General features: G+C 41.3%; 2 protein-coding genes across 2 annotated transcripts in view; both read right to left on the bottom strand.

Annotated features, from left to right (window-relative positions):
• Window positions 1-7,045, bottom strand: part of filip1l (filamin A interacting protein 1-like) — a 92,490-nt gene extending 85,445 nt beyond the window's left edge. Inside the window, exon 1 of the mRNA XM_010795973.1 lies at window positions 6,739-7,045. The gene's annotated coding sequence lies outside the window, so the exon portion shown is untranslated. The remainder of the gene's footprint in view (window positions 1-6,738) is intronic.
• LOC104966729 (zinc finger protein Aiolos-like) overlaps window positions 1-13,429 on the bottom strand; it is a 596,491-nt gene that overhangs the window by 375,233 nt on the left and 207,829 nt on the right. The gene's annotated exons all lie outside the window — the stretch shown is intronic.

Raw genomic sequence — 13,429 nt, 5'->3', positions numbered from 1 at the left:
CTAGCTTTGTTAATACTCAGCTGCTATGCTGCCTCCAAGCAGGAAAACAACATCTCTCAGAGTGATGTTTTTCTTGAAGTAAAGTCATTGTATTTCAGTCACCATGCGACTGTTCTTCAGTCGAGTATCAGTGCATTGTTACAGTATGAGTCATCATTGCAGAGTATGGTCACATTTTTGTATAGAACAAGGGCTCTGCAAACTCTCGATGCAGGTAGAATGATGAAAACAGCTTAGGGAGGATTCAAGGTTACACTCTGAAGCACTATTGTGGCTTTGGCCCCCTGCACTGCATATGAGTCATCTTGGCAGGTGGGTTTAATGCACCCACCTCCATCCTCACCGACACCATGCGCTGTGAAGGGCCTCATCCCAGCAGCACTCAAACTCAACCCCAGTCTGAGCAAATCACGCCCATTTAGGACAATTCAAAGGTCTGTTCGGGGGAAAGCGAGTGAACTAGGTGTCACAGGGCGACATTTCTCCCCACTGTAACATTCCCTTCCTTCCCTCCTGTTCTTGTTGCCCTTAGCATGTCTCCTAAATAAGAGGTAGCAGGGGAAATGTTAGTGGGTCATCAGAAAATAGCCTGATAATTGACCCTGTCATTTAGCAAACGCAAAAGTCGCATCGCAATGCTAAGCTCCCTCATCTCAGCTGGGTCCGCTTCTATAGCAACAGCAAACACATAGAGGGGCAACAATGGGTGCTAACGCTCAAAGAGTGTTCGCAGCGAGGTCCCTTGTTTTATTTTTTTCTCCGGTGCATATTTAGAGCCAGGCTGCCACCTGTGTCGCTATATCCAATCATGTTACATATGCCAAGAATTTCACAACCAACGCCAAGTCCCTGGTGGAAATTCAATGCAGAAATAGCAGCGAGATGTGAGCTGGTTCACATTGAGGCCTGCATGATACACAGCTCTGTAGGTAGGGAGTTGTTTTACATAATGTATGGCTCCAAAGCTAGCTACGCTAAGATGCACTCATGCAGAACAAGTCACTTTTTCTTAGGTGCAGGTTTTGCGACGTTTTAGTGTTTTCAGTAGTCGCTGACATCATCCAGTGTGCCAAGCAGATGAGTATAAGTTTGACATTTTTTAAATATTCACTTTCTTGAAGAGAATATAATGCCATAGCCAGCAGCCGGTTAGCCTAGCCTAGTATACATACTAGAAACAGCTAGCATGGCTCTATCCAAAGGAGCCTAATCCACCTACTAGCACCTCTTAAGCTCACTGATTAATATGTTGTATCTCATTTGTGACATCCATAAATAAAAACGATCTGTAGATACCCTGCCGGTTGCCTATCATGAGGTCATAGTTACAATCTCGGGATGTTACAGATCCAGCCAAGAATAATCTGACAGATAAAACCAAGTGTTAATAAGTGAGCTTTAGAGATGCCGGTGAGCAGATTGTGTTACCTTTCAACAGAGCCATGGTAGCCCCCTACTTGACATGGTGTACAAATAGTGGAATATCGACTTTGGGGCCATCACGTAATGCCATCGGGCCCAAACATACTTTTTTACCATTGACTTTCACCAGGACACCTACACTCCACTTCACCAACTTCCCAGTACTGCACTTGAATAGCCTTTTTTTAAATCATAAGGTCCTGAATTATTTCTTTCCACTTGGCCCTGACCATTTCTGCTGCATCATGGAAAGCATTGGCCCCATCAACCAGCTGACTTTTGTGTGGGCCCTTGTTGTATATTTAACATAGACACTAAATAAAGTAAAGGTGGTGACGCACTGGCAAATCCAAACAATGTGGATGACGTAAATTGATAGCATTCAGGAAATGAAAAGACATACCTTGACTGTTAGCACATTCAGAAACATTGTAGTCAATCTTACTTATTCTTCCATCTGCATTTCATTTGTGTTGGACTGAATTCACCAGCCCTCTACCTGTTTTGTTTGTTCACAGCATATTTTTGGTGGTGATTGATTTAGAATTTGTATGTAACCAGAAATTGTTAGAGCTGTCTTTTTTGAGCCAGTTGATGTATTTTACTCGGCAGGAGTCAACTTTAAAGCACATTCAAAGAGTTTTGTTGTTATTGCAGCTATTCTTCTTTTGTATTTCACCATGTTGCATTTCCACACATAACATTTCATCCCCTGGTGATAGATTTGTATGCAGCGCAGGCAGCCATCCATCCATCCCTAATGCTCCATGGGGTACTGACAGGCATTACTCACTTTTTCCCTTCTATACATTACATGTTACTTGTTAGACACTTTTATCCAAAGCAACTTACATACTCAATACTGTGGGCAATCCCCACAGGAGCAATTTGGGGTGAAGTGTCTCAAGGACACAACGACACAACGACATGCTGACTGCAGTGGGGTTTGAACCTGTGACCCCCTGATCCGAACACCAACGCACTATGCCACTGCGCCACACGCCTCCCTGTAAATAGTGAGCGGTGTCTGCTGCAGCAAACGGCTATAAGATATGTGTGTGAATTATTCATGCACCTGGAGTTAAGCTGTGTTTATAGTGATGCACATGGGGAAGACACTTTGCTGAAGTAAGGTGTCAGCAATAAAATGCAACATAAAGAAGATGGAATTCTGTCCACATCTTGACTGAAGCATTTGAGCTGACGTGACGTGAAGACGCCACATATATATATTCAAGAAATTGTATGCGGTTATATATATTTTTTTTTTAAATGCAACGTCATTAAAACAGTTTGTATGATTTCTTATGAAAAATGATGCTGAATTTTTGTAAGCAAATTATTTCAAATTTCGAGTCAGCATCATCTCCTTGCATGCTTTGAAAACCAAATTGTCTACAATTCAAATTCAAGTCATTTTGTGAACAATAGTTATCCAGGAACAGCCGTCTCGTGGGTAAAACCATTAAAAAAATTCTAAAACACCACTCTTGTTTAGCAACGTTTTGCAGTTGTTACTTTTTGACAGTATAAAGTCTCACCTTTCTTGAATAGCCATCTATTCCTCCAAAGATATTTTCCCCCCCCGAACCTTCTTTATAAACAAAACGTGTATTTCCTGCTTCACGAAAAACAGACATAGATGGATCATGTGGAAGAGGTAGGATATATCTCTTTCTATGGGAACAGACAGACTAATTGGCTAAATGAGAATCTTCCTGCTGCTACCAGAGCTTCTTCCTAATACAGACTTTTCCCTTTATATAGTCATATGCCTCTCATACTCGTATGCTTGTCTTCACTTGCTCTCATGGGAGCACGTTCTGCGAAAGCACCCTCCAGCTGATCTTTCAAAGCCCACCCCGCTGTACAAACGGATTTCCACGGACTTATTTTGACTTCACTTGACAGCAGTAGGCTGCGGATCAAGCTGTGAGACATAAAAGAGACTAATGTGGGACAACATTGCCCCACTCTCCTGGTATATTTAGTGCTGTTTTCCCAGAGCTGCGAGCGCATGGTATTCTGTGAGAGAAACAGGATCCTAGCACTGAAACAAGTCTCAGCCAAACGCCATGTTGCCCTCAGTCAACATGCTGGACTGATCGACCCCACAACGCATCATTGCTCAATGACTTCTTGGCAAAAACATCACAATGAAGACACAACTTTTGCTTGTTTTGAAGCAGAATGCGCATCATGAGACATTTCTATTCTTTCATAAATTGTACTGTACATATACATTTGCTTTAACTCTTCAAAACCATTCACTCAACACATCAATGCTCTCATCACAATGTCAACAAAAGAGGTCTGTATATGCGCGAACATATAAGTAAGTGTTTATTTAAAACATTTTGATTTAATTTTCAACATTTAGACTTTATTCTTGAAATGCAAAACAGAAAATCTTATACATTGGCAAGTAATTTCTATAATGTACCAATGATGGATAATTGAAAGTCTCTCTTTTATGTTGGACCAAAACTAAGCAGGCATATGTCCTTTAAAATCTTCCTCTATATTTTTCTGTCCTTCTACAGCTGAATAGAAATTAGTCTGTCCTTTTAAAATGTAGACATTTAGAAATATATATATAAATGTATTAATCTGTCATGGGTTACCTCAACCACTGATCACACTAGCCCAGGGAAAGACCAATCGGGAATTCTGATTACCCGGATTCAAGTTTCACTTTACCCTGATCCAAATATGTAACATGACACTTTATTTATTCCTGTGGACTTTTCCCTTGGCAGCCCAGCACCGAGCTTTAATGTGTGCTCAAGGACACTTCAGCAGGCCTTTGGTTATTACGAGCAGCCACCGCAGAATGACAGTTACGACCCATGAACTTCTCACCAAGCGTCCCCTGATATCATGTGACGTTTATCTGTTGTGAAGCATGTCTCTGGCTGATATGATTTCAATGTGAGAACAAGGAACTGTGAGAAAGTTCTGTTAATCCAAATTCAAAGCATTACCTATGTGCAACGTTCCCCTCTAAATTCAGTTCTTTGTAGTCCTTTTCAATGATTTACTTACAAGTAATACACAAAAACACACACACACACACACACACACCGCTGAGCTCTCCCCATTGATGAATCAAACACATTTAATAAAGCCTCACAGCCAGACCTTCTAATCCAATCTACAGCTGGTGAAGCTCAAGGTGCCAAGAGGTTTATTAAACCGTGTCTCGTCTAATGATCCCTGCCCCACTACCCTCAAACTGTCAATCACTCTGATAGAAACGAAAAGGACTTTGCAGCAAGGTGTTCTGTTGCAGATAATCTAAAGATATTTCATATAATGCATTGTTTTTATGCTATGCAATGTCTAACATCGCATGCTATTCGTCAGATTTGCTCAACCAAAAATAATTGTGTGACAATAATAATTGGAGATGTTGTGCATTCCCGCCATGTTTACCCACTATTGTTATGGCCATATAGACCAGTGGTGCCCAAGACTCAATCTAAAAGGGGTGAAATGAGCTAAAAGAAAACATATACAGTATTGTGTCTTATTGTATTGTTAAGATACAAAATGGCAATCAGATACCAATTTCCCTTAAAGCAACTTATATTATTTATTTATTTGAATTATTATTGAAATGTATTGACCTGCTTAAACATCTAGTAAACCAAATCCACCCTCATGGCCCAACTTTGGGCAGCCCTGATGAATGCATACAAAGTACTTCAACTCATATGACCCTAGGCCATTCCCCTTAAACTTGCTGATCAATCCGTTGGTCAGCTGCCTTGTTGTTGGTTTACGGCAGATTAGCCTCACCAGAAGGCTGCGCCCCCCCGCCCCGCTATCGTACGTACTTAAACAAATTAACCTGTCACTTGTAGTCGCATGCCAAACCCCAAGCCTTTTAAAGCTGCATCTGGAGCGTGCTGGGGGACCTTCTGTCAGCCCAAATATTTACTCACAAGAGGGAGGTTTGTGGGAGGAATGCTAAAACACCTGTTGGTTCCTTTAATGTTTATTGTATTCTAGTAAATGTCAGTAGAAAAGGTAGCAAATGGCAGCTCTATGTCCCTATTAATGCCACTGTAAGCTCCATTTATTCATAACCTGTGAGTAACTGCAAACCTTGCTGCATGCCGATGATAGGTGGGAGCTGTGCTAATCCTTTTTCTTGGTAACATCTCTTTTTTACTTTGCTGACCACCACATACCAACACATCATTAATGTCAGCGCAGCACTTCCTGTCGGAGCGTGTAATTATATCTTTGGAAAAATGGAAATGAATACTGTCTGAGTTTTACAATTAAAGTCAAGTAAAAATGCTTCATTGGCCTGACATTTTACTGTTACACCCCCGTTAGCACGTTGCCAAACTGAGGCCTGGTAACTTGACCTCCTCCCTCCCTGCCTGTAGGAACTGTATGACACTGCTGCTCATGGACACGCTGCCCTTTGGAAATTCCCTGGCTGCAACCAATACTACCCGTCGTGCAACACCAGGTCCACTCAAGACAGTATCACTGCACAGGAGCGCATGAATTATCCCCTTAGCTTTGAAGTGGTGGGCAGTTTGACCACGGGGTCCGTTACTGCCGCCAGGGCCGTATCATGTTTAACCCCGGTCAGCAGATTCTATTGAGAAGCGTAGGTGATTTACTGTAAGTCTGCAAAGTTTGACTTTGAGCTCAAATGCATGTTTTTCAAAAACAATACACAGCGTCATGTGAGTGAGACCAAATGACCGTGTTGATTAGGTTTTCTGTCTCCCTGACAAATAAATGAAACCCAATTAAAGCAAATTCACTCCAGTTAGATTAGGATCAGCAGACATTCCCTGTGACCCCCAGAGCCTCCTATAGTCTTTGTTCTAGCATCTAATCTCTATATCTGTCTGATTAGCAGCAATCTTGCAGAAAAGCTGCCACAATGCAGATTACTTTCCGCTCATTTAGAGCCTATAGTCTATCAACTTAAATTAGACATTTCAATGCAGCAATTGTTGATAGTGGGCTGCAGAACAACAGAATAGTATAAAATCCAGAAAAGTTTTTAAATGCGTTATTAATGAAAAGCATGTGTAATTTATAACCCCTGGCTTATAATATTTCCAAACATATAGCACATATAAATTAGCATTCAAGATAGATTTGTGGGTGACACTCATAGTGCTGACTAACCCTCAACACACAGAAAGGAACCTTTTTGCATTTGCATATTTCCCTCAAACTGAAAGAGATGAATATAGGCGTTTGTCAGGGCATACACACACACACACACACACACACACCCTCTGTCACACACAACCTCTCGCTGCCCAGCTCCAGTCTTACCTCTCACAGCGACGCTTTAGCCCACTGTGCTGCTGTGCCTCTGCAGTGCCACTGGCCGTGCCTTCAGCCTGCCGGCTCAGATGAAGCGTTATCCTGAGTGAGAATGTTTGCTCTGCTCCCAAAACGCTTTTCCTCTCCTGCGGCGCGTCCTCAGCTGGCCCTTTGGTACAATCCAGGTAGTCTGATGAGGTATGAGAGAAGAAGAGGAGGGAAAGGAGCGTGTCCTGACTGAATGATCGAGCTGCTTTGTGTGTGTGTGTATGTGTGTGAGGCTGGGGACAGTGACGACAGACTGTGTGTGTGTGTGTGTGTGTGTGTGTGTGTGTGTGTGTGTGTGTGTGTGTGTGTGTGTGTGAGAAAGAGAGCGCAGGGAGACACGACCTGCCATGCAGATATCAGCCCTGCTTGCAGTTAAATTTAAACCACCCTCCCTTCTGACACCTTGAGCCACTGCTGCCCTCCCTCTCCAGCACACACACACACACACACACACACACACACACACACACACACACACACACACACACACACACACACACACACACACACACACACACACACACACACACACACACTTGGACGTCAGCACACACAGAGCTGTGACGGAACCATATGGCCCTTGACAGAAGACTGAGCCCCGAGGAGTCCGATACTGTCCCTGAGAGGAAGAGAGAGGGAACCGGGGGTGGGGTGGCAATATTTGGACAGGAATTTGGATATTTAGTATCGTCGTCAGTGAGGAAACATAATGAAAAATGGCACTAAAACGTTGTGTTTTTACGTCAAGTGATATATTATTTAAATCAGGAGATACTGAGTGAGTATTTATATATTTGTGAGAATGTATGAGATCTGGGAATAGACTTAGACGATTACACCCCATCGTGACGTCAAATTTCAAGAGGGTCGTGAAGTTGTGAGTAGAATAGGTAAACCCCCACTATCAAACCCCCCTATGAAATGGAAAGTAGACATGTGTGATTGTGGTACTGAGAAGAAAAGAATGCTGAAGATCTGGATGTGATGAGGACTTCTGGTGAGCCCAACATGGGCAGTGTGTAGTGACCAGAGAAGGTGAATAGGGTTAAGGAGGACGTGACGAATGACGATGAATGACAGCTGACAGGAGCAGAGTTTGACAGCAGCAACATGATTGGCTGATGGAGGCACAATCTGGTTGGTTTAACTAAAAGAGTAAACACCCATAAGAAGCGGGAAGATGCAGATAGTGAGAAAGAGCAGAGATTGAAAAACTTAATAAACCAGCTAACATGATTCATGTGATTTTCTAAGGGATGCATCAAGGTTATGTTCTCGGTCTTCATGGATTTTTCTTGATATAAAAAAGAGTACTATAACTATTTAGCGTGGGATCATTGTCAACATCGCGATGGACAGTTTAAAACAAAACACAACCAGAGACACTGTCAAAATCGGGTGCCTCTACCACCCATAATGCATCTCAAAGTTTCCTCTGAGATGTGTTTTGCTATTAGCTGGTTAGCCTTGAGCATCTAGCATGCAGCAGAGATGAGTTGCTACAGCTCATTTCTTCCACACTCCACTACCCCAGATTGTTTCATGTTTAATCTTGGGGTCTATGGCTCTGACTTAATGACTCAATGGACATCACTTGGGGCAATTTGGTAAATGTACTAATCAGGCACATACATCAACAACACTAGGCTCTGTAGTCCAAACCAAGAAGCTAAAGCTACAACTCCTATCTCCTCCTATATTCACATTTGGTCGACCCCGGTGCGAAAAGTTCCTATGTCCCTAACAGATGTGAATAATCTATGTAGTTTCCCTTTAACACGTTTTTTTTTGTTGCTTAAGAGCGGGGGGTGTGCGTGCGTGCGTGTGTGTGGTCATTAAGCAAACACTCCTTTATACATTTTAAACTCAACGAATATAACATTTGATGCGTCATATATGACCAAATTCAGTTTGTTGTTATATATGACCAAGAAACATTTGGGATTTTTGCTAATTTTAAGTACAAAGACAATTTAACAGAAACCCCTTTTGAACAAGAGTTTGCAAAACTATAGATATACATGTCTATCTAAATATATCTGTGTGTATGCAACTAAACACTAGGAAGAGATAATAATAGGCAGAGAGCTGAGAGTATGCTGGGATTTATCCTGACACCTTCACTCTTGGCACATATTTGTCAATCCTTGTTATTCTATCATGATTATAGCCTGTATATCTATTACAGCAAGTAGTTAACCATGTACACTAGGCTACAATGCAAGGTCAATGTTGGATGTGCACTTTCCTTTGATAATTAGAGGAGATTCCAGGAAAGATATATGACAATTACTAGAGCTCCTAAAATGAACAATAAGCGTCTTTGAGCACCAGGAAAGGTGCTATAAAAAATAAATGTATTATTATTATTATTATTAATAATGGAGGAGCACTTTTCTGGTACAAGAACTGCGGGGAAGAGTCCTGGCTACTTACTTACTTTCAATGCGAAATCTTTTTGAATCACCACGTACATTTTTTTCAGAGAGGAGGAGACCTCTGTGGATAAGTTAAGATGAGATAGTACTTTATTGATCTCCCGTTTGAAATCTCCTGGACAATGAACACTGACGTAATCCTACTGGGTGAAAACAACAACTCCCATGATGCCACAGGACTTCCCTTCACTTCAAAACTCCATAGCTTTGATTTAGAGACCCCTAGAGGCAGGAAATTACATATTGTGTGTTTAATGAGAAATCACATGTTGGTTGTTTTTAAGTATAATATACTGCTTTACAATCATTGTCTGGGTGCAAACTATTACATGTCTTTGTATTTTTATAATATACGAGCATAGCTGGCATTCCTCTGGATAATGTTTACACCTTGTTGATACATTTCATTAGCAGCTATGGCAAGCATTTAAAAAGCTACGTGAAATGTGGGAGGCTGTGGCTCAGTGGGAATAGTGCGCTGAACCAGGGGATAGCAAGTTCGAGTCCCACTGCAGTCAGCATGTCGTTGTGTCCCTGAGACACTTCACCCCAAGTTGCTCCTGTGGGGATTGTCCACAGTACTGAATGTATGTAAGTCCCTTTGGATAAAAGCGTCTAACTAGTGTCATGTAATGTAATGTAATGTAATTGTAAGTATGTATTAACCGAAACATAATGCATTCAAACAGGACAATGTGTGTGGGAACATTGGTTTGAGAGAAGGGAGATTGACCACACATTTATTTCATTGTATTTGAGTCCAGACGTTTCACAGGGCTAGGTCCAGGCTGATCTGAGTAATGCTGTAACCTCACACTGGTCACTAATCACAAACATCACAAAATGAACCGCACTGACAGCTCTGAGAGACGCACGACAGAGAGTTCAGGCCCTGAAGTGTCCAACTAGCCGCCTCTCATCGCCCGAGGCTCATGTGTGCGTGTGTTTTTATCATTTGGAAAACATGTGCGTATCCCGTTACTTCACTCTCATTCTTTTCATTCACTTCCATATTAAGTCATATAGTTTGTTAAAATATGGAAACTATGTAATGTTGGCTAACTGAAACAGGAGATCAAATTCATTTTTGACATCAAGAGAAAAAAAAACACTGTTTCATAAAAGCCCTTGCACTATATCTTGTTATCTGAGGGAAAAAAAACATTAGTTATTTAAAGTTTATGACGTAATAGCTTGTGGTGTTGTGTAGCAAAGAAAAATTACTTCCTATCACAGGAAAACAGAAGACTTGAAATGATTGAAACACGGCCATTTTGGGCTTCCATATTGAAGTTAGAATTCTATATGCCTGGACTTTTTTGTGTAAATTAAATTCAAATACTTTGACCCTCCAAAATGGATCTACATCAGATTAATTTAGTTGAAAGTATTGGTCCAATCAGCAGGTGTCCTGGAGCACCAACACTTTCATCAGTCCAACACCAGCTCTTGGTATTGAGCTGTATTAAATGACATCATTCTTTTGTTTCCCGGGGCAAACAGCTCTCTGTCTATCTCCGAGCAGTGGCACTAACTAACCCATGTTCCATAAGTCTCTCAGTAAGTCAGGACACCTGTCTCTGTCCACACTGTCCCTGTCTCACATCCCAAGGCTCCAGGGTGCTGTTTTATCCGTCCCTTTACGACCCCTTTCTTCTGCCTGCTGCCCAATACGCTACATGTCTGAGTAGCTGTAAATGGCTTTTATGGGACAGGAGAACTTTCAGAGGACTGTGGATTTGTTACATGCTGTGTGCTGAGAGTGTGTGATGGTCTTAATGATGTCTGGGAGGATGTCATTGGAAGTCTGTTTGTACGTGTGCCTCTACTGCAAATGGGGTTTAGGGGTCATTTACTTTTTGCATTGGTATTTATTCTCTCCCTCTCTCTCTTATAGAAATGGATAAACAAACACATAGAAATGAACACAAAAAAGGTGATATAGTACATTTTTAAAAAGGTATCTTGTCTTTCTTCACTTCTGCTTTCAAGACACAACAAGTGTTGAATGACAGCAGCGTTACAGTGTACCCCCCGCTGTACATTTCCTCCCTGCAAACACACACTCATGGTAGAAAGAGACACTTACACCAGCGAGGAATGGTCGGTATGACGAAGATGAGAAAATACATTTTAAATCTGATTTTTATTGAGGAATGATTTGTCGCTGCAACGTAAAACCAATCTTAATGTTTTCCACTCTGTGTTGCCAAGTGAGTGTCATAATGCACAAGTTTATCCCACACAGCACACACGCTGTTCGACCTCTTCCTCCCTCCCTCGGCATTATGGGAGCGGGCCGTTTAAAAACAGAGCTATTTACGACTCAGCACTCTCCTCTACATTTCCTGGAGTGTGACACCGGCAGCTCAGTTTAAAGATAGACACGCTTTTGGTTGGCTATCCGTCTATTTTGTACCGGGTCCATCTGTCTGTCTGCACACCTGCCTGTCTGTGAAACTTACTCAGCATGACCTTAATAAAGAAAATCACACTCACAAGCTTCTGCTATATAATTCCAATGTATCATAAATGCAGCTTCTAACATATAATAAACAATTGATATACTTAATGTTAATTCTAACTTTTTATGGAATTTAGGATAATTCTTCATAGACAAAGATAAGGTAAGATAAACTCCTACAGTACATTAGAATACATTTGGCCGTTCTGCCTGCCGTGTCTTGTCCTTTAGTACTAAATGTACTCTTTCCACCACTGTCCTTGAATTTTAATGTATTTGTCATTCAATTGTAATCAAATTCCAGTTCCTTTCTGCTCTATATACAATGGTTAGCCGCTTAGGAGTTGTAGTATAAGTGCAGGGGGTCATTATTCACTATTAATATAATGTTAAAAACATTGTTTTAATGTTGGCCTTACATAAAATGAGAAATATCTCAAGTTAAAAAGAAAATCTTCCTGTGCTGCAAAACTAAAAGCATCTGTCGCCCTCTGCTGGTCAAAGCAATACATAGCAGACTGAGACACAGGTGAAAACAATGAAGCGGNTTTCTCTAAGACTTTCAAAGTCCTTTTTTCTGGGGGAGAGACAAAACAGCGACTAGGTAAATATATTTCCAGACTTTTACTCAGACGAAGCTAGCTAAACGACGCAGGTGAAATACTACAAGTATTGCTAAACAACCGAACACATTGGTAATATCGGTTATTGGTTTGGTTCCATACCAAAAATACTTCAGTCCGCGCGTTGGCCAATCAGCAGTACTGCGTTTGTTACTTGCCGTTGACTACAGTCGTGAGTCAGCCCGAGACTCGCCACACTTGTCTCGCCCTTCGACTTGGGCTTCTTGGGCCAAGGCTTTGGTCTTTTTCGAGGACCGTGCCTCGCGATCTTGCCCTTTTCGGAACCACACTTTCCCCATAGTCTTCCACGCGCATCCCTCAACACGAGGAATAAAAGTAGATTTCATTTTCTGTTGTCTTAGTCGTGAAAACTTTGTCCCGACTTTTGTCTCCCCTAATACCCCACGACGTTACTAGACAAAACCCCAAAGTCTCTGTTTGTGAAGTCCTCTGTACAAAACATAATTATAGACTCTGGATATATATAACTACGTTTTTGTCATATTATCCCTGGGGAAATTGGTAATTTCGTTATGTAGCGTGTATACATTTAACGGAGAAACAAAATAACCTAGTCTATTACTAATCATCTAAAATGAAATTGACTAGGGCGTGTAAACCTTTATGTAGAAAACTAATACCAGACATTCTCCTTCAAACAAGTTCCATTTCCGCGAAAGTTTACATTTTTTTATGGCGGGATATTTTTAGATTTAACGGGTTGGAAGACAACCCCAATGTGCTATAAGGAGGGTTATCTGAAAAAAAACAACACAGAACGCACAAGCGTTATGTATGCCACCGACTTTCCGACCTGCCCGATGTTACCCGGGTTTTCGTAGAAAGGTAATCCTCTTTGTGCCGACCGTGAAAGTTTTTGGTTATGGTTTATATTATCTTTGTGTTTACACGGTTTTGTCGTACGTATACTCCTTTTTAGAAGTGGTTGAACTGCTTTGTACAACCGTTGCACGTATCTTTCATTCTGGAACCAAAAAACCGTTTTATGTTTTGCGACATTTCGATCGATCGATATACATCGATTGGAAGAGTAAATTTTAATATAACTGTTTTTGCATGTTCATACTTTGTCCGATTGAGACACTCTAACGGGTTGTAAAACTTAG

This window comes from Notothenia coriiceps, unplaced genomic scaffold (genome assembly GCF_000735185.1).
Source record: "Notothenia coriiceps isolate Sejong01 unplaced genomic scaffold, NC01 NC01_scaffold00037250, whole genome shotgun sequence".
NCBI lineage: Eukaryota > Metazoa > Chordata > Actinopteri > Perciformes > Nototheniidae > Notothenia > Notothenia coriiceps.
Note: the sequence above shows the minus strand (reverse complement) of the source record. Positions and strands in the feature narration are given on the sequence as shown.